This window comes from Mercenaria mercenaria, chromosome 15 (assembly GCF_021730395.1).
Source record: "Mercenaria mercenaria strain notata chromosome 15, MADL_Memer_1, whole genome shotgun sequence".
In the NCBI taxonomy this organism is placed as follows: Eukaryota; Metazoa; Mollusca; class Bivalvia; order Venerida; family Veneridae; genus Mercenaria; species Mercenaria mercenaria.
In genome coordinates, this window is record NC_069375.1 from 1136553 (window position 1) to 1155641 (window position 19089).

At 34.5% G+C, this 19089-nt stretch overlaps 1 long non-coding RNA gene across 1 annotated transcript; it reads right to left on the reverse strand.

Annotated features, from left to right (window-relative positions):
• Nucleotides 1-2096: 2096 nt before the first annotated feature.
• On the reverse strand, nucleotides 2097-3126 carry LOC123559673 (uncharacterized). The gene is made up of 2 exons (XR_006687976.2): nucleotides 3016-3126; nucleotides 2097-2850 (listed from the first exon to the last, which is right to left on the reverse strand). It is a non-coding gene; the product is annotated as an uncharacterized LOC123559673 (long non-coding RNA).
• Nucleotides 3127-19089: the final 15963 nt, after the last annotated feature.

Sequence of the window (19089 nt, forward strand, 5' to 3'; positions counted from 1 at the left end):
TTTTAAAGTTAATAAACTTGCTAATGGTAATAATTATGCTGATAGAGATCAAATTGTTTTAATTAACAATGCAGTTTCAGTAATTGATCAGCTAGTAGTTAAAAAAATGGAAAAATTGTTTATGATTGTAATAATTTATACAAGGTAATAAATGTAAAAAAATTATTTGAACTATCTAAGGATTATGCTGAATCAACTGGAACAATGAATTTATTTATTTAGATGATACCGCTAGTGCTGAAAGTAGGGATGACCAAGCTGGACATAATAAAGGTTTTGCTGTTAGGAAGTTATTAATCCAGGGTGGTAATAATGTAAATTCTGAAAAACGTTAAATAATTATTCATTTTTTCAGGGTTTGGAACAAAACATGCTACCACCAAGTCAAATTCAAATAACACTCCAATTAACTAATGATGATGGATTAATTTACAGACTTAATGCTGCCGATGCAGGTAGGGTAATTGTAATTAAATTAATTTTGTGGGTTCCGCATTTAATTTTTAATGATTATGGAATTAATTAAATTTCTGAAAGATACACAAAAGCAAGGTGGAAATACTTGCGTGAAATGATTACGCAATCAGCAGACACTCAGCAGATTAATATGTCTTTTAGAATAACAGCTGGTGTAACAAAACCCGAACATGTGTTTGTTTATTTACAACGGCCTAATAAAAGTAATTCACCAGAACATAATCCACATTTATTATATACATTTAAACTTAATGCAGCAGATAATGATTGTAGGCTGGAATCTTGCCGTCTTGAAGTTGGTAATGGTGTTTTTTATCCCGAAACAGAATATACAAGTATATCAAGAATTTACGATAATGTTCTTAATTATTCTTATAAACAAATTAATAAAACTACTGGAAGTCTCTTAAATAGATTAAATTTGTTCGGATTTGTTCATTTTAACTTAGAATTTAAAAAGGAAGGAATTGCAGAAGATCCTAAGCATATTACAGTACAATTACATTTAAATACACTTCCCACTGCAAGATATCGTGTTTACGCAATTGTACTGTATGAAGAAACAGTTTAAACAAATACTGTTAGCAATGAACTTGTTATTGTTTAAATAAAATATATATAAAATATATAATGACACCAAATTATATTGAATATAAAGTAAATTTAACAGATGGACAGAAAAAAAATTAGCACAAGCCTATAACAACAAAATTTCACATACTTTTAGATTAAAATATGAACAATTACGTGGACACTTTCCTTTACTTTTAACAAAAACACCGATTAATCAAATTGAAAAGTCTATTAGGAATAAGAAGGGATTAGAAATTACAATTTCAAAAAAAAACAAATGTCCAGTCAAGGTCAAAATGGAGGATTCTTGGGAGCTTTGGCTGGTCTGTTAGGTCGGACAGTACTTCCGGTAGCTGCAAAAATAGCTCCAAAAATATTAGGGTCGTTAGGCGTTGGTGCTCTTTTTTGTCTTGCCAGTACTGGTGTCAGTAAGTTACTTGGAAATGGTATGATTTCGGTAGCTAATGATAAGAGAAATATGATATAACCATAGCTTACACCTAATCAAAGAAAACAATTAAGGAAAACTGGTGTAATAAAACTAACTCAAAAACAAAAACAAAATGGCGGTTTTATTAGTACGATTCTTGCAAGTCTAGGGATACCTTTGATTACGTCCCTATTAAGTGGTAAGGGACAAGGTCAGGGCATACAAATTGACTCTCAAAGAAGACCTTACAGACGAATTCCTATTGTAAAAAAAAATAAAATTTATAAACAGACCAATTTCTAACTTTGAAATTGAACAATGGGTAAAACAATTGAACATTAAAAACTTTAGGGTGTATTTAGTAGAAATAATTTACCAAAAACAAAAGGATTAAAGACAAAGTCTTCAGAAAGTTACACTTTATCAAAGACAAAGTCTTCAGTTGAATGCGGAATAATCAATTTAGATAACTCTGTCGGATCCGGAACACACTGGGTTTGTTATGTAAATAAAATATACTTTGACCCATTTGGACTTCCTCCGCCGAAAGAAGTAATCAAATATTTACCTGGAGTAAAGTATAACAGCATACAATATCAAAACAAAATAAGTGTAGTGTGTGGTTATTATTGTTTATTTTTCATAAAAATGTTACAAGATGGTATAAACATTTATGATTTATTGTATAAAATACTGATAGTTAACAATGTAAAACATAATGAACAAACAATCACTTCCTATTTCATGTCTTATTAACTGATATTTAAACGTATTAAAAAGTTACAATGTGACAATGAATAATTAAAACCATAATTCTGCCTCCTTAAATCCTTTTTTTTCCTTTTTTTTGTTAGCACTTTTAACTTTTTTACAAGAATTGAAAATTATATTTCTTTTATCCGAGTTGATTAATTTATCAAAGTTTTTTAAAGTTTCGACACATTTGTCCACAGTTGGAAGATCGACAGGTGTAATTTCTCCAGTTATTCTTCTTTCTTCTGAATATGATTGTTCCACATATATTTTAATTTCATTATATCTTGTTTTCTTTGTAGTTTGTGTTTCGTTGCCTTCTTAGATGTACTTTGTTTTAATTTATCGTTCTCTTCTTGAAGTTTTTCCAATTGTTGTTGTAAGTTGTTTATCTTAGTAGTTTTTTCAGATATATTTTGTTTTAAGCAATCGTTTTCTTCATGAAGTTTTGCATATTGAGTTGTAATTAGTCTGGATGCCAGACATACTGTTGAATAAGTCCGTAATATTTTCCGCAGTATAACGATTTCCATGCTTGTATGTCTGGGTCGTTGGGATATTTTTCTTTCAAATACCCAGTTAGATAATCAATATCTCTTGACAATTCTTGAATACTCCTAAAACGAAATAAACAAAATAACTTTTACAAAATCATCTCAACTCACGTATTATGCAACGTATAAATAAACTCACCAATAATAAAATATTCAAGCGGTGGATAAATAGTTAGACACATAATTATTTTTCTAAAGCTTGCTAAAAGCTAATAAAATAAAACTTACATTTTAGATGTTTAAATTCCACTTATTTCCGTTGTATAATTTAACAATACAAAGTTATTTGCTTATTTACGTAAAGGAATGTTCTAGTGTTACTAATCAATGAACCGTAACTGACAGATGCAATATTGCAAAATACCCTATTGGAAAACCAATATTGTTTACACGCTAGTGTGTAACACGATATTGTTTGAACGGCCAGCTAGTAAAGTCAATATCGGCTTTAAACTGGAGGCTAAAACTATTCTGTAAATTGTTTTCAGTCCGGGCGTACTTTTAACTTTGTGTGAGTGGACCTTGGTCCCAGGGACTTACGTCCATAAAATCGAAGGTTTTCACAGTACCAAGGGTACTGGGCCACTGGCGGTCACTTTAGGTCAAAGGTTAAGGTCAAAATGGGGTCAAACTGTTTTCGCACCATCATAATATATACTACTTATAACTGAACTCAACACCTACGTGTTTACTTATTTTGAGGGTGACACAGAAATACTTGATTATATGCTGCAACACTTGCATGAAGAAACGGATTATGACCCAAATTCCTAGGAACCCTATCAATATATATATTTATATACATGGACTAAAGCTGCTTCCATTGATTCAAATAATTGAACATTTCAGGTCAACATAGTAACTAACATTTGTAAGGGTGCGGCAGATTATATTATGCACAGGAATGTAATGATTGTACTCTCCATATTTTATTTCGAAATAATAGCGCGACGCATCGTTCGTTAACTTGTGATAGTTTTTTCTTTCCATTCGTTGTTATGTTATTTATGTGAAGCAACATACACGAACGTTAGCTATTGATGTTATCAAAAGAAAATGCATCAGATGATATTTCGTTACAACGTAAAAAATGTGAAATTCTATTTGAATCCCTTAAAAGCACTATGGTAAACTTGTGGAACGCTAACATCAGCAATAGATTAACCACCAGCATCAATGGCACGTGTATAAATGTCATTAACGCAAGATCAGAAGTTGGAAATAGCGTGCTTTATGGAGAAACTGATTCCACCTGTCCTTCTTCCATTTTCAAAAATGTTATCAAGTATGCTTATAAACTAAATTATATGGACAACAGTGCACTATAAAACTTAAAACCCCTCTTTCAAATTACGAAAGATTCAAATAATATATAATATATATTAGTTATATCAATTTTAATGTAAATTCAGCCAATGGACAGAAAAACAGCTTATAATGATAAATGCCCGCATACTTTTTGTTTAAAATATGAAAAATAATGGATAATAATTTTCCTATGCAGTTCAGAAAGACACAGATAAGATATGAGAAGGGAAATTTGATCAAAATATTAAGAGATCAAATGATACGATACGGACAAAGCGGGGGGTTCCTTGGCTTTTAGCGGTCTCTTTGGTGAGACAATCGTATCTGCTATTGCAAAAGTTGCTTCAAATCCTTACCTCAGTTGTCAATTGTTGATGATGCATTATCAGCTCTAGCCAGCACACTTTTAGGACAGAGACTGATATCCCCTACGAGCTGTTTGCTTAGACAGAGAATTGTGCCCATACAAAACAATGAAAACTTTTAGCACCATAACTAATACCTATTTAGAAAAAAACAAATAATGAAGTCTGGTACTAACAAGAACAATGTTAAACAGATACAAAACCAGAAACAAAATAGTGCTGTTTTTTATTATACTTGTCCCTAGGCTTAGAATCCCTTTGATTATGTAATGGTAATTGGTAAGGGTACAAAATTGATTTCTAACATATATCATTCAAAAAAAAAATTCCTTTTGATAAAAAACAAAAACATATTAATTGGAGTTAAAACTTACGATTATTTTTCTTCTCAAGTTAAACCAATGTCTAACTTTGAAAATGAACATTTGGTTAAGCAAATAAAAAAGTAAAACCTCAGGTTTTTTTATCTATTGGGCCGGATATTCATCGTGTGTGTAATGTTAATAGTATGTACATTTATTAACGTATCCCCCCACACATATACAAGTAATAAACACAAACAAAAACACAAACTCCATTGGTTATCTGGAGTCAAGCATAAAAACATGTCATATGAAAGCAAAACAAGTGTTTCGTGTAATCCTAATTTTAAACGCAGGTTACATGTTTCTGAAACGATTCCTATTTATTGATTACTAACGGGTATTTTTCAGATTGTCCAATCAAATTATATCTGAATGGTAAACGTGAATCAAGAATTCTTCAGCCAATCAAAAGCTCAGTGGGCGTTTTCAATAAGTTGATTGAATTCCTAAAATTAACACCATCCGTGCCGCCGTTTATTCCATACATCTGCTTTAAAATGATTAAAATGTAATATGCAATAAAATGCTGCTATTTTAAATTTTCGATACCAGTGCAACAGTCAGCTTCGTCTTCAGTCAGTTTGTTTACCCGCGTAGAAAATCAACCAGTTGATTTTCCCTTGTCCCCTAGTTATTTCCCCCCACCCTAGTGTTTGTGCACGATGGAGGTAGAAGAAATGAACATTTTGTCTACACCCTGGTCAGTTTTTTTTTCTTTTCACGAAAATGAGAAAAATAACGGTTGACTTTCTTTCCCATTGACAGTTTGCCCTCAGTAGTTTTCGTACAAAAACAAATGAAAACAGCAAATCAGCCCCCACCCCCAGCTAGTTGTTTCCACCTTACACAAACAAGACTGAAATAAAATTGACTAGTCTGTTCTTCCCCATCCCTTGTGTGCCTGTATCAGAATGTCTAAATAATAGACGGCAAAGGGGGAAGAAACTGACCAGTTTATTCTTTCCTTCTTAGTGTGAATATCTGAATGATACGAGGTAAAGGGGGAAGAAAATGACCTGTTGGATCGCCCTAGTGTGTATTTAGTATCAACATGCTTGAATAATATGAGAAGAAAGGGAAAGAATCGACTAGTTGGTTTTAACACCTCCCTCCCCTGCTTCTCAGTATGTATGTATCTGAATGTCTGAAAAAAGGAAACAGTGAAGGGGGAACACATTGACTAATTTGTTCTTCCCCATACTATGTATGTACATGTATCATGTGGGGGAGAGAGGAAACTGACTAGTTAGTAATTTCCCCCTAAATATGTGTGTGTATATATATATGAACAATAATAGACAGTAAAGGGTGAAGAAATTGAATAATTGGTTCTCGCCCCACTAGTACTCTTTTGGCTAACATGTTGCCCTAAGCTCATCATTTTTGTTGATCAGAAGTTCTGAAGAGATTTTACAGCTAACATATTATCGCATTAGTGCACAAAAACTAAGGGCGATAAGCTAATAAGGGGGAAGAGAACAACTGGCTGTTATTTTTCTCCATTTTTAGCTTAAAGGTGAACTATTGTGACCTGTCATTATCCGGCGTCTGTCTTCGAGCTTCGTCCGTCAGCTTGGCTTTGTTAACACTCCAGAGGCAATTGTGATCCAATATTATGAAACTTTGTCAGAATGTTTGTCTTGATTATCTCTAGGTCAAGTTCGAAACTGGGTCAAAAACTAGGACAGAAGGCTAGATCAAAGAAAAATTTTGTTAACACTCTAGAGTCCACCGTTTAAGGTTTACACTTATGTGAGTTGGTCAGAATGTTTGTCTTGATAACTTGTGTGTCAAGTCCGAATCTAGGTCATGTTGGGTCAAAAACTAGTTTACCTGATCAAATCAAAGGGAAAGCTTGTCAACAGGCTAGATCCCACAGTTATTGTGACCAAATCTTGATGATTTCTAAGTCAGGGTTGAAACTGTGTCATATGGAATCAAAAGCTAGATCAGTAGGCCTGATCATCAAGGAAAATATTGTTAAAACATTGTTTTAGGCCAAGTTTGAGTCTGGGTCATGTTATTCTAGAGACCACTTTTTAAGTTTGAAGAAATGAGAACTGGTCAGAATCTTGGCCTTGAAGTAATCTAGGTCGAATTTGAATAGGGGTCATATATGGGCAAAGACTAGGTCACCTAGTCAAAACAAAGAAAAACCTTGTGTGTGCAATAGGGGCTGCATTTTTTACTGGATATTCGTAAAATTGTCTTAAAATGACTTCCATGATAAAATCTAGGTGAGGTTTGAATCTTGGTTATCTGGAGTCAAAAACTAGGTCACCTGGTCAAATCAAAGAAATGCCTTGTGTATGCAATGGGGGCTGCATTTTTCATTATGTTTACATAAATTGGTCTGAGTGTTTATCCATGAAATCTCGGATAAGTGTTTTTGGTTTTTAACTGAGTCACGTGGAGTAGAAAACTAAGTCACCAGGTTAACTCAAAGAAAAAGCTTGTTTACACTAAAGGGGCCATATTTTTCATATTATCTTCATCAACTTGGCCAGGATGTTTGTTTTCATGATGTCTTGAATGATATTGAATTTGGGTCACGTGGGTTTAAAAACCAGTTACTAGGTTAAATCAAAGGAAAACCTTGTTAAAACTCTTGAGGCCATATTGTTGCTCTTATCCTTCTGAAACTTTGTCAGAATGTTTGGTTTTATAAAATCTACGACGACACTTAATCTTGGTCATTTGGGTTAACAACTAGGTAACTGTGTCAAATGAAAAAACACACACACTTAAATAGCCTTATTTTTGGTCCAATCTTGATGAAAATTTGTCAGAATATTTGTCGCCATGAATTTACTAGGTCAAACGTGTTTACATTGTTATGGTGTGATACTCAGGTGAACAACCTAGGGCCGTCTAGGCCCTCTAATTGAATTAGGAGGTTAAAAGTAACAAGGCGGTAAGGAGTAAAAACAACTTGTAAGCCTTCACTGAGTTTGGCAGGAATAACTAGTGGGGAGACAAAAACGGTTCTCCGCTATACATGACATACGAACGATTATGGTACACCAGTGCGCATGTCCAACTCAGATACACAGACGTAGTCGAAAATTACATTAATTCATGGCACAGTATATAACTCGATGGCACGATTCTATAACGTCTTTTATTCCAAAACTTGTATTGAGGAAACAGAAGTCCTGTAAAACCATTGACGAATAAGGACACTGGCTGTGAATTTTGAAGTAAAAGCAAAACTACAAATTCGAAATGGATGACACAAGACAAATATTTTCTAATAAGCATAAATAAAAACAAATAAAGCGGCAAACAAACAAAATTTTGATAAAGGTTGAACACTTCGCACATAACTGAAAAGTATTCGCACAATTCATGGGAAAGCTTCAAAGGCATGAACAAATAAATAAATAAATCCTGGACGTGCCCCCAATTTGTCAAGCATTTTAAGGGTTTACTATCAAAGGTGGCAATATACCAGGTATTTTAGAAGCAATGTACTACTGTTATAATTGTAGTTGCTGCATTTACTGTGGTACCTAGACAGGCTGCATTTATAATACTTGCTGCACTCACTAAAGTCACTGCCCAACCTGGACCTGCAAAACTCCCTAGATATGCTATGCAACTTGGATTTGTTGCTCTACTTGGACTTGCTGCGCAACTTGGACTTACTGCGCTTACTGGACTTGATGTTCTTACTGGACTTGCTGCACAACTTGGATTTGCTGCGCTACTTGGACTTGCTGCGCTTACTGGACTTGCTGCTCTTGCTGGACTTGCTGCGCTATTTGGACTTGCTGCGCTTACTTGACTTGCTTCTCAGCTTGGACTTGCTGCGCAATCTGGATTTGCTGCGCTTACTGGGACTTATTCCTCTTGCTTGACTTGCAGCGCAACCTGGACGTGCTGCGCTTACTGGACTGCTTTACTTATTTGACGTGCTGCGCACCCCTCACTTGCTGCGCTTAATGCACTTGCTCTTCTTATTGGACTTGCCGTGCAACCTTGAAATAATGCGCTTACTGGATTTACTCCTCTTACTGGACTTGCTGCCCATCCTGAATTTGCTGCGCTTACTGGACTTGCTCTTTTTATTAGATTCGCTGCGCAACTTGCTGTGCCTATTGGACCTACTCTTTTTACTGGACTTGCTCTTCTAACTGGACTTGCCTCGCAACCTGGATTTGATGGACTTGCTGGAATTGCTGCTTCTCTTAAAGTACTGCACAACTTAGACTTGCTTCGCCTGCTGGACTTACTGAAAGTTTCGTAAGTGACAATACTGGAGGTTTCTTTCTGGACCTAAATTTATCTCTTTTTTTATTTCTAATCCATTTCACATATAATTACAAAACGCGCTAACCGGATGGAGAGACGCCATTGTGACGTCACACGAATAAAAATAGAAAACACAAAATGGCGGCAAATTGTGTTTGTGATAACAAATAAATTGGTTATTTTTGACAACAAGTGTTTGAAGTACGACTTAAACTGGCAAACGGGAAACATCTTAGATAGTAGGAAAATCAAACGTCACGAGCATTTCGCACTACTCAAGGAAAGTGACCCACTGATCTGTATCATCGATCTGTTTTCGCTATTGATCATGTTACATCTTTATTATGCCACTGTTGACTCATTGCATTAAGCGTCACAAACCAGTTAGCTTCAAGCAAATTCTCATGCACTGAGGCAGTTGAACTTATGAATTAGAAGGAATTATAACCTACACTTTACCGACAATTCTGAAAACACAAAACATTTTTTTCCGAGGGACCTAGTTTTATTTCGTATTGTTCTTATTTGTCAGTTCTATTATAAAGGTCACTTTATTTTGAGTTTAACGTGGCGTCTTTCCAGCTTTAATGATGGAGGAAAACGTGTTGCTCCGTGCATTATTTTATCACTTGTGGGCATCTGGATAAACCACCGACTTTCTGTAAACAAGCTGGGTGTCTAAATTAAATAAAAAATTCAACGACCCAAGTGAGGCTCGAACCTATTTCAGTAAGGGGCAAGTGATTATTAGTCAGCGACTTTAACCACTCGACCCCGGATAAACATTGGTGGGCAAATCGAGCACGACTTCAAATTGCCGTATGTTCATGCATATACTTAATAGCTTTTTGTCCCACATAAAACTATCCTATGTGAAATAAGCCATTAAACCACTTATCTTTTCACAAGATAAACATATTACCTACAGCAAATCAAAAGGGTTTTTCCTGATTACTTTTGCGCCTTCAATTTACGTTTGGCTGGATATCACTTATATCACGCCGCTTTTCAGATGTTGGACGTGGTTATCATGAAAATAAATTTCGTCAAGAGCTGGACTTATATTATAAAGAGGCTTGAAGTTTAATGCCGTATTAGCACGCTACTGGTTGAAACAAGAAATAAATACTCTGAGGTTGATATATTTGGCCGCGCTTAAATAATTTCCTCTCATTTACGTCTGTCTAAAACGTGGTATCCGATCCACGAAGAATTATAATTACTGTCGCAAGCACAATGTCTGACATTGTGACAGGATGGACGTACCGGCGACAATAACTATCAGAACAAATCAACACCCATTACAATATTTACAAATTTATTTACAGAAAATGATTATTTACAATGAATAAATGAAAAGTGAAAAAAAAATCTTATTAAAGGAAAGAAAGAAAAAAATCCGAGCTCAGTTACTCTTCTATCAAGTATAAAGTTCTAACACTGACTGTTCGTTGACATAGATGTTTCCGTTAACTTTGAACTTTAAGTAGCACAAAAACTAAACAACATATCTTCAAGTCAAGTCCCTTTAAACCGTGAATACGTTGACTCCGTTTTGGCTCCCTATGATGGTAGGTGATTGCATCCCTCAGCTGACTTCAGTGGATAACAAAAATCATCGTGTTTGCGGTTTACGGCACAACCATGGGACGAAAGGTCTGCGCTGGGAAAATCACATCCAGGCGAGTGAAGACAAGTGAACCTCGGGTATTGTACTTCCGGGTCGTGACATTACCAGGTAAAAGTCGTCTGGTGGAAGAAGCTAAAATATATAACATATGGTAAGCACCATAGCAAAACAAAAGTTAGGGCATAAAAATGCTACTTTGGGTACACCATACCTCCGTAGGCTCCCATAAATAATATGTGCTACTTATACAAAATATATGTGTTACTAAGTGCATACGTCATGTGATTAAAATACGTCACTATTACTTCCATTATTTCTAAAATAAATTACTTAAAAGTCTAAAGTTAAAGTATGGAAAAGATATGAAAAGTTTATGATGAAAAATTATAGATACGGAAATGATAAACTGCAGCTATTATTTACAACTACAAATTAACAAAATTCAATGCAAATCAAACGTTATCCCATAGCTGGTATCAATATAATATCAAATGCCATACAACAAAACGGACATTGTATGTATATAGACTAGCACACAATAATTTCAAATTACAATAACATATTACATACATGGTACTAGACTTGCCACATAGATTTAACATTACAATGCAATGCAGTATCGGCGTTCCATAATTAACAACGAAATGTTTGACATATGTTTTTGACAAAGAGTACTTTACAGTTATCATGTTACACAAATTTCAGTACAAATCTTACAGCTTATATAAACGAAACATTTTAGATTCCTCTTTCGAAATAATTTACAAAAGTCTGAAAAAACTAATAAATTATCCTGACATACCGAAACTAGCCAATATCACATGCCGAAAAGTAAATGTTACAAAATTCTGTAGAATGACCAAAAATTTACTAAATAAAAATTGTAATTCAAAAATTATACAAAAATCTAACAAAAAAAAAATTCTTACCTCGATCGAGCATAAATTTCTACCAAGAAAAATCAATTTGACTTAAATTCGTCTAATGTCGAATGTGGTGTGCACTAGGCACATCTAGTCCAGTCTATTTGTAAGGTAAAGTCCCGCCAAATACTACATTTCAACGGACTCACGACTTATGCGTGTACTCCGACTATTTTCATTTTCACGGGAATCACGATATAGCCGGAAAATCTGACTACTTTGGCGCGGATTTGAAATTGACAATTTAAGGCCCGTTATAGTGGTTTTGGGGATAAAAACATGAATTACTGAAGTTTATAAAATATCAACTTTCTTGTTACTGAACCGAATTTAATAAAATTTACATGGAAATTTAAGTTATGATATACAGAAAATACATGAGAGGTATTTCATGCATAAAATCTGACATTTACCTCAATAACTCAAAAATTTACAAAAAGATGATGCAATACCTGCATTTAAGCTACAGATACAATGAGGCCCGTATGTCAGTTTGTGACAGACATATATACGTCATTGAGTATATTTTGCACGCGTAAATATATCGGTGCACACATATATGGACATATACGTATAAATTTAAACGTGCATGTATAAAAATATACAAGTGGACGTATATATTTACACGTGCACGCATATTTTTATACGTGCACATATATTTGGAAATATGTACGCACTCAAACAAAGCAGACTTTCGATCCATATGGTACACCATAGAATAATGCACATGTATCTTTCCCCCACCAGTTCTCTGATAGCGTGTGGGCGCGATGCAGAAAATTAAAATGCATAGCCCAAATGTACTCTGGAACATGTATAATATTAAAGTAAAATGCTGTGACCAGATTGTCAAAGTTGAGTAGCCGCGTCAAAATCTCCTCCCCTTTTTTTTGCGATTTCGATTTCCGAAAGACGATATATGTACAGACAATTTCATTGCACCTTCACATAACAATGAAAAAAATGCGATAATTCAGCTGGAATATCGTACAATGTATACATTCAACTAGATCTGCAACAAAACAGCTAATTAATATCAAGCTGTTCGGTGGTCAGTCACTCATTTGAGAGTTTTTCAAATCGACCTGTTTGATTTTGAGAGATCTAGATCTTATTACATAACAAAATCAAAATTTTAAAATGCAAAAAGTACATTTTTGGCCATGTGACGGACGGAATGTCTCTTTTTTTCTATAGATTTACCTGCGATATTGGATAATATTGTATAGTTTATAACTTGGATGACGGATCTTACAAAAGTAAACCGCAGTTAACGAATATAAGACCTGCTACGGATTAGATGGATCAAACAGTAGGCTTTTGGAGACTATGTCATGAAAATAACGAAAACCTCTGTGGAGGGAATATACTTTGATCTACATTGCTGTGAGTGTATATTAACAAATTTGATAATAGATATCTGATAGATTTTGTTAAAACTTATGTAGATTCTATTATTCATAAGTCCGGAGCGCCTAGGAAATTCTTTTCTGCTCTGTCGTTAAAACTCGTGCGATCACGTAAATAATGACGTCATCCGGTCCAGCATTCGACTGCTGTTCTTCACCGCCACCATTTAACAGCTAAGGTAAAGTATCCTTTATATTTATGTAAATTCTGAATGTTTTGCAGATGTTCACTATTGCAAACTGCTGTTTAGGCCTCAGAAATAATTTGAATCACTGTCGAGTCTTTTTGAATTGACCTTTGTACTCATTTTGACATTATTACTGATGAAGGATCGGTTCGCATGGGGATGTAGATCTAGCCAAACCTATCTCAATACTTTCCTGAGTACTTTTGACAATAGACAAAGGACAATTTGATCAAATCCTTTATTAGTATCTAGATCGCTTAAAATACTTACTAGTTTCTCAAAATGCTCACTCAGATAGATAACATCACTTAAAGTTTTTGGGTTGATCTAGGGGTAATTATACTACAAACATTTGCACTTAAATAGGGATGTTCTGCTTATTTATTATCTATTCTTTGAAAACATGAATTGCTATTTCCCAAAGTAAGTGGAATCACAGCGTATGCTGACACAGATCTTCTCACTTCCAAATTTAGGCGGCCCGGATCTCACAATCTTCTGCTCCTGCAACTGTGTACATCTATATGAAAGAAGAATCGGCTTTCACCCATCAAATCGAAAGCACTTAAAGGCATATAGATCCAATGGAATCACCAGCGGAAGTCAACATCCCCATAAATTTATTTCCATCAAAACTGTCAAAGGTTTATGGCATAATATTAATATGTTGACCAAGTTCAATAACCAGCTACATTGTCATACTGGAGTTTATGCCCCTGAATTACTAAGAAATTCAGAAAAATTATGGTTTCCGCTCTTAAACTTTAGCATTCTTATCAAATGTTCATCAAACCTAGTAGTCTCCGGGTCACCATAGATCTCCCTTCACTCCACTTGGGATTTTAGATTATAATTATATTTTGAAAACTTTATGTCTTAGCTATATTTTGAGTGTTTGCCATTTTTAAAATTGAGATTGTAGTCGTGACAACGATCACTTTACGTTACACAATGATTTCTTTATAAATTATAATTTTCCCAACACACTGTGTTAAAAAGTGTTAATGTATGTCCAATATCAAGAAATGATAGTAACTGTTTAGTTAAATAATCAGTAGATAATTCATTTATTAGTTTTAGAAACACAGACACGCAGTTCGACAATTTTAATGATGCAGTGTAATAATCATAACGCCCGTTACATACGTTACATAATTAATAAATGGATATTATTCGTGCCTACAGATATATGTAACGTGCTAGTAAATTGCTTTTCATTTAAAAAAAAACAAAAAAAAAACATTTCATTGTGCTTTGTTAGCATTAGTATAGATGTCAAAACAGTCTGAGTCATATAACCATCCTTGATCTGCTGGACTAGTAATTTCGGGGAAAGGAATATGTGCATTTTTCCAGATCAATGCTTGTTTTTGAACGTTTGATATGCATCTGCAGGTTTGATCTAGAAGGTGGTAATAAACACAAACCGATTTCGTCAAAATCTGACAGAAGAGAAGCACTGCCAGTTTGAAATTTCCGTTTTGTCATATCATATCGCAATTTGTTGACAGCCTTGTACGATTCCTTTCCATATAGGCGACATACAAAATCCTCTAAGTTACTAATTTGAAACAGAAGAGCTGGATCCTATTTCTTTGAAATCCTTAAAAATATCTTGGTGTTCGCAATAATATGTTAAGAGGTTTCAGTTTTCCTTTACGTACAAAGGCACTAGTGATGTCACAACCAGTGAATGCATGTAATCCAAACATTGATGTATCATAACCATGTTTCTTGATAAGCATGTGAATATCGAGTATTCTACGCTTATTTCCGACACCAGTGTCGAAGAAAAGATGTTTTGTAATTTTGTGTCCATATGCGAGTTAGAGAAAAAATATATCTGTATCCGGTGAACGGACTACAAAATCTGGGTAATCTGAGTGCACATCAGCATGTAGGCAGTGTATAGCAATTTTTGTCAGCCTCTTCATGTGATACTGGATAGTATTCTGTACAAACCCCATATTTGCTTGTCAAACGTACGCAGTTGTTCTGGCATAGATACATAATTTCCCTCCCTACTAATTTCTCTGCGTATTTGTTACTTGATCATTCCTTCAATAGAAGTTTAATAAGGTTTTCTTTGTTATAATCATTTGAGAAAACTCTTCCAATCTCTTGGAATTTTTGTGGATGGTCCATTTATCAAGTATTTTCCGGCAGACCCTCTTCTTTGTCTTTCTGCGGACTTGTTGATGGAGTTGACTTTGTATGAATCTGTTACAAAATCTACACGTTTAGCTCTAGGAAGAACTGCAAATACCTCTTTTGCAAGTTCTTCAAATGCATTGGTAATTTCGTCATGGCCTGTATAGCAGCATTGACAGCTATGATGTAAATCTTTTCAGCTATCTCTTGGTCCTGGCTTGGTACGGACTGTATTGCAATTTCATGTTCTAACTTTTGTAGTAATGCCGATATACAAGTCTTTGTTGGATGTCCATCAGTTATAGCCAAAGACCAAAGAACATGTCCAAGTCTAAGTCAAGACTGTGCACTACAGAAAACATTGACAGTTGCCAAAAGAGATTTCGTTGCACAGTAATTTCTACCACCTTCCTATGTGTTGCTTTATTTTTCGTTGGTGGTCTAAGGGCAGCAAATGTTTTAAGTGATTGTCGTTTCAATAGTGCATGCAATTGGATTTCCTTTTTTACAAGTCCTAACTGCACAAATTCTTCGAAGCTTTTCCTTCCTAAATTATCTGCATTGATTAAATCAGAAGCGATTTAATCAGTTATGAATATCCCTGACGACAAACATACTAAGCTGCCTTTTTGTTCTATTTCAAACGGGTTGATGAAGTTCGAGAACGACTTCATTAACTTCTGTGTGTCCACCTCAGACTGTTTTATTTCAGCCGATCTTAAGTTTTTATGCGTTTTTTTTTCTGATTTACCCATACCTGCGAGTTCAAGTGTTGCAGAAACATAGCTAGCGCGGTTATGTCTAGTTTCACACCACCGATAGTAGGCTGGGTAATTTCTACTGAAGCCTATTTGACTTCGCATGTCCGTTGACTGTTTGCTCTATGGTTAAATCAACAGCATTTCTCGAAGCAGGTACGGGTGATCTGGAAACAGAGAAACCTTTCTTGTTTAACAGTTCTATAGCTCCAGGATGGGAATGTTGTATGATAAGCAGTGTTATGAAATAGACTGTCAGGTATCGTGCATAGTTGTGATGGTCAGTACTGAAAAGCAATGAACATAGATCTTGCAGACACAATACGTGTTTTTGTAGGTCATTAACTTTTGTTGCCCTAAGAAATCGGAGTATAAGATAAATTATATCAATATACTGCATCCAAAACTGTGCTGTTTTCCCAGAATGTCCCTGTCTAAATTTTTTCTTGAACGAATTGTACCTGTTATAGAACTGTCTGATTGTTTGTAAGTTCGGTATATGCCAATTTTAAAACATCATGGTTACTCTCGTACACATCGAACGCTTGCAAAAGTAATCTTTCTAAAGCTTCTAAAACAAGCTTGTGTACCCTTATCGTTCTGTTGTGATGTTTTTCTGTCATTACTTTCTCGATTGAACCTCCCGCACAAACTCCTTAATCTATCTTCTATTCCAGACTCTCTCATAAGCTTTCCGACAGAACTTAAATAAGAGCAAACAATATGGAAAACACCCATCCGAATAATCATTTTACTGTAATATTGAGGATATTACCATGTTAAGGTCATTGCAAGGTCAAAAGTTACAATCGTGTAGTCTTGCCCTACTTATTGAGTGCCTTGCTGTGATATAGGTACAACCTCCTGTACAGTAGAACTTTCAGTTACTGGGGCATTTATGGGTGGCATATCGTCAACAATGCTCTGAATATTGTTTTCTCATGCAGAGCCAATCGTAGCTAACAGCCAACCATTCCAGCTTAGAACGACTTGATTCTGAACATTACAAGAGAGTCGCGAAAGTATCCAGAGCATTTCAGTCAACTTTATGTTATTACTATTATTATTTCCATATTTTTATAGCGCTCTTTTCATCCATAAAATAAACGTTGAAAAGCGCTGTACAAACTACATATCACAGAATGATATCGACACACGATACAACACAAAAATATATCAACAATAAAAGGTATTTAGCCTGAGTCAGATTTTACTCTACATTTAAATTGTACTAGATATTATAAAGAATAATAAACAACAATAAATAGTTTCTATTGCAAAGTCATATACAGCTTGTTTTCCAGTGCAAAGTTAGTTTCAATATACCTTAAAGAAAAAGTGTGTTTTTAATGATCTTTTGAAAGCATCAAACTTTATGCGTCTCTAATAATTATTGTAGCCGGAAGAGCATTCTGGTGCAGCTGATGAATATCTACGATCACCGTACCTCACAATTTTGCTTTTTGGAACAACTAGTTGTTTTGAGTTGTTATTGGATCTCAAATTTCTTGCTGGCTTATAGAGTTCTAGCAAGTATTTAACATAGATCGATGATTGGATATGCACTGCTTTGTATGTGTGAATAAGAATCTTAAAGTCCACTCTGTGAGTAACTGGTATCCAAAGCAGTTCTTTAAATACCGGTGTAATGTGATCATAACGCTATATTCTCGTTATGATTCGAGCTGCAGTGTTCTGAAGATTTTGAAGTCTATTCAGCAAGGCCTTCGGAACACCATACAAGAGTGCATTGCAATAAACAAGGCGTGAAGTGACGAGTGCGTTTACTAGCGATTTTGTAGCATCTGTATTTAGATATTTCCTGATGTGACCTATTTGACGTAGCTGTCCGTATCCTGATCGACAGACTGAGTTAATATGTTTTTTCTATGCTCATTTTAGAGTCTAGAAAAGCACCAAGAATCCTTACACACTTAGATGGTTTTATGTTCTCTTTTCCAATTTTCACAGAAACCGATTCACTATGTTTTTCGCTTCTTTATGAGGTAAATACAATGACATCAGTTTGATCGGCATTTATTTTCAACATGTTGCTGTTCATCCAAGATAAAATTTCTACGAGACAGTTTCCAACACAGCGTAAAGCATCCTTCTTAGAGACCGGATTTGTTGGTTTGAAAGATAAATCAAGCTGTCCATAGTCGGCGTAGAAATGGTGATTTAGTCCATGTTTCTTGCATATTGTGGTAATCATCTTATGAATAAATGGCAACATGTGAGTTTTACATTTAACAATAAAACTGACACTGCTGCTACCTTTCTAAAGTTTAAATATACTATCAAAACATCCTAATGCGCAAAATAATTCAAAATAATGTCTTGAAATAAGTGTGAAATAAGCGGTTTAAATGGTAAATTCTCTCAAAAATAAGCAAACGAAACTTTACATCTTATTTCGCTAAATTATAAACCCTATGTTTATTTACAACTGAGAGATGTTTCATTTAAGGCACTGGTACGAAAGACCGGTGTTGACATTTCAATTTCAAGAATTCACGATTTCTGAGTATGAACTCGTGAAGTAGACTTGAAGAGGCATTTGTGAAATCATGAAATTATGAATAATTGAATTCTTGAATGTTTGACATGAAATACGGAAATCCACGATTTCCATATTTCATTCAAAAATTCAATACATTAATTATTCAATAATTCAATATTTCAGTAATTCACAATTTCAAAAAATTCTCGATTTTAATTATTCAAGATTTCAATAATTCAGGTTTTCACAAATTCAACATTTCAGTTATTCAGTAATTCAATATTTCAAATTTGCAATTATTCACAACTTCATAAATTCGAGATTTCCATATTTTATTTCAAAAATTCAATATTTCAATTATTCAATAATTCATTATTTCAGTAATTCACAATTTCAAAAAATAAATAATTCTCGATTTCAATTATTTAAGATTTCAATAATGCAGAAT